The sequence below is a fragment of the Aegilops tauschii genome, chromosome 2, assembly GCF_002575655.3.
Source record: "Aegilops tauschii subsp. strangulata cultivar AL8/78 chromosome 2, Aet v6.0, whole genome shotgun sequence".
Lineage (NCBI taxonomy): Eukaryota > Viridiplantae > Streptophyta > Magnoliopsida > Poales > Poaceae > Aegilops > Aegilops tauschii.
In genome coordinates this window covers 14,046,544-14,050,200 of record NC_053036.3, presented here as the reverse complement: position 1 = coordinate 14,050,200, position 3,657 = coordinate 14,046,544, and positions in this window count along the sequence as shown.

The following is a 3,657-nucleotide window of genomic DNA, read 5'->3' as shown; positions in this document are numbered from 1 at the left end:
CGCCGGCAGGTGGAGGGGACAGCTCGGGGGAGGGGCGGCACGGGGGGAGGGGCCGGGCCGGGGGTGGACCTATGAGGACGGGGGCGGCAAGGGGGAAGGGAGTGTCAGGGCGGCAGTGGCCGGCGTCCGGGTCGGGTGCGACGCGCGTCGACTGCGGCGTGGGCAGGTGCAGTGTCGGCGGTGGCGTGGGAGAGGGGATCGGATCGAGCGAGAGTGAGAGAGAGGAAAGAGATGTGTGCTATCTAGGCAACTTAGCTATAGCGTGTGTTGGCAAAACGCGCTATAGCTAAGTTAGCTATAGCGCTGCCCTAGACAAAACGCGCTATTGCTATTTTTTTCTTTTTTCTTTTTCTTTTTCTTAGCTATAGCGCTTTCGAGGCCAAAACGAGCTACTGCTAACTTTTTTTCTTTTTTTCTTTTTCTTTTTTCTTTTTCTTTTTCATATTCCACAAACTGCTTTCCTTTTTCTTTTTCTTTTACTTTTTCTTTTTCATATTCCACAAAGTTCCTTCCTTTTTATTTTATTTTTATTTCTCCTTTTATTTTTATTTTTCTTTTTCTTTCATTTCATTTTGCAAAACTTACTTCCTTATTCTTTCATTTGCACTTTTCTTTTTCTGATCTTTCTTTTGCAGTTTCCTTCCTTTAATTTGGTCTATCGTTGGAGCAATACCACTGTTACCCTCCGGATAATAATTAGTATAATATATATTACATCATTTGACCGATAACGGCGGTATACAAAATAGACACACACAAAATTTGTGGATTAGTTTGTCAGCTTGGGCGACGATGACGCTTCAGACTCATCTTCTTCCCTCATTTGTTCGTTGTCGAATAATTGAGCCCATGGTCGTGACTTTTCCTTCTCCAGGGATTACGATCTTTCATAGGTAATGTAGTCTTTATTCTTCTTTTGAAGTATGTTTCATCGTCATCAGCATCATCTTCCCTCATCGGATCACCGTACTGGTCGTAGTCTTCCTCGTTGGCGACTCCATCCATTCCGGCGATGCTCCTTTTGCTTCTCCTCACGACAACACGGCTGGGATTGACCGGATCAGTTATGAAGAAACATTGTGTCACGTGTTTAGCATGTACCCATGGCTCATTTTTGGCGATGGCGTTGATGGTACCGCTATCGTAGTCGGGTATACACATGGTAGTGAAATGTCGGTTTTCGCTCTGTACATTCTTAGCCCATCTGACACGGAACATCGTCGCGCTATGCAATCCAGAGTAGTTAAGATCGCATATCTCTTCGACCCATCCGTAATATCTTTCAATTACATTCCCGGTCATGGCTTCCATCGCCAGCCCTGAGTTTTGGTCATCACTGTTTATCTCTTTCTCCTCCGTGTAGAACGTGTATCCGTTGATATCGTATGCTTAATAAGTCGTGAGGTTGGTCAAGGGGCCATGTGCTAAGGCGTATATGAGTGTTCCGTTCGAACAACCCTCTTCCGGGAGATTAGCCAGAACTCGCTCTTTGAACCAACACAAGAAAGTGGAGTTGTGCTCTCTAATGACTTCAGCGTCCGTCCTGTGCACCCCACGGTCACGGTACTTCTTTGCGATGGTCTCTTTGTGCAGTGTCACGAAATCTTCTAGCACATCTAGGTGTTGTAGCACTACTAAGTTTGCCCTGTCAAGGTCGTTTTGTTAGCCCGAGCGTTACACATTCACATCCCTATGACCGTTGGTGTGACATTCGCCTTCGATCCTTCCACAGTGCTTGTTGACGGGCAAACTAACAACAGGGTCTCCGGTGCCTACTAGATAACTCTCACAGAAAGACATGCACTCTTTGGTCAGATATCCCTGGGCTATGCTTCCACCTGGACGGGACATGTTACGAATGAATCCTTTGATGACCCCATTCATCCTCTCGAACGGCATCATGCTGTGCAGGAATGTCGGCCCTAGGTCGATGATGTCGTCCATGATGTGGACACATAGATGCACCATGACATCAAAGAACGCGGGCGACCGGGAAGTACATCTCTAGCTCATGCAGTATGACAACGATCTCTTCCTGTGGCCTATGGAGTTGCTTCACACTGATCGACTTTCGAGAGATAGCATCAAAAAAGTGGGATAGGTCAGTAAGCGTCACACGCACATGTGTGTCCATAATCCCTCTAAGTGCAACCGGGATTAACTGCGTCATCATCACATGACAGTCGTGAGACTTCATCCCACTAAACGTTTTTTTCTTAGTGTCCAGATATCTGCTTATCTTCCCACAGTATCCGGAACTAACTTTGATTCCGGCAAGGCACTTGAACAATTGATCGACCTCCTTCGGATCTAAGGTGAAGGAAGAGGGGGGGGGTCGATGTCAAAACCGGCGGATCTGGGTAGGGGGTCCCGAAATGTGCGTCTAGGATCGATGGTAACAGGAGAGGGGAGACACGATGTTTACCCAGGTTCGGGCCCTCTCTATGGAGGTAATACCTACTTCCTGCTTGATTGATCTTGATGAATATGAGTGTTACAAGAGTTGGTCTAATACGAGATCGTAATGGCTAAACCCTAGAGGTCTAGCCTATGAGTATATGGTAATGAGTCTCCCTATCCGGACTATGCTCTCGAGTTTATATAGGCACCGGAGGGATCTAGGGTTACATGGGGTCTGTTACATAGGAGGAAATCTTCATAATCGGTCGCCTAGCTTGCCTTCCATGCCATGTAGAGTCCAATCCGGACACGGGTACAGTCTTTGGTCTTTATGTCTTCATAGCCCATCAGTCCGGCCCAGCAGATAACAGGCCGGAGGCCCGAGGACCCCTTAGTCCAGGACTCCCTCAGTAGCACCTCAACCTGGCTTCAATGACGAGGAGTCCGGCGCACAGATTTTCTTCGGGATTGCAAGGCGGGTTCCCCTTCTTCCGAACTCCAAGATAGTCTTCGGACACGATGATTGTATCCGGACCTGTTACACACCATGCACAACCGCAGATAGAATATATATATTTTACACGAGTTCCATCTGCTGACAGCTTTCTGCCATGTGACATTACGTCCGTTCGGTCATAATTTCAAGATGCGGTTGCTATTGGCACGTTTTGTCGAAGTAGAGATCGTGTCCCCTTATCGCGGGATTCTCATCAATGCGGGCTTGGGTAACCCAACCGTTCCGTTTACACAGCTCTTGGGAATAGGCGGATCTCAAGGCGAGTGAGGAGGCGTTTAATATTTGTTGCCTTTATAAGGAGATAAGGAACCCCCTTCCTCTTCTCACGCTTTCTCTCTGTCTCTGCCTTCCCAACCTCGAGCTCCAGCGCCCAAGTTCCGATCTCCTTTCCACCCCAGCAACCATGTCCGGATCCGGTGGTCAGGGCAAGTGGATGGTCTCCTCCGTCATGGAGGAGGACATTACTGAGCTCCGGGTGGCCAGATATTTGGCGAAGGAGATCGCCCACCATCTGTCGGCCGAGGGACAGATCGTCCCCACGCCGGAGCCCATAGAGAGGGTGGTATTCACCCCCATTTCTTTCGCGGGCTAGGGTTTCCACTCCACCCCTTCGTCCGCGGGCTAATGTATTATTATGGGGTAGATTTTCATGATTTGTCCTCGAATTCCTTCCTCAACATCTCGGCGTTTATCGTCATATGCGAGGCCTTCCTCCGTATCCAACCCCACTTTGGGCTGTG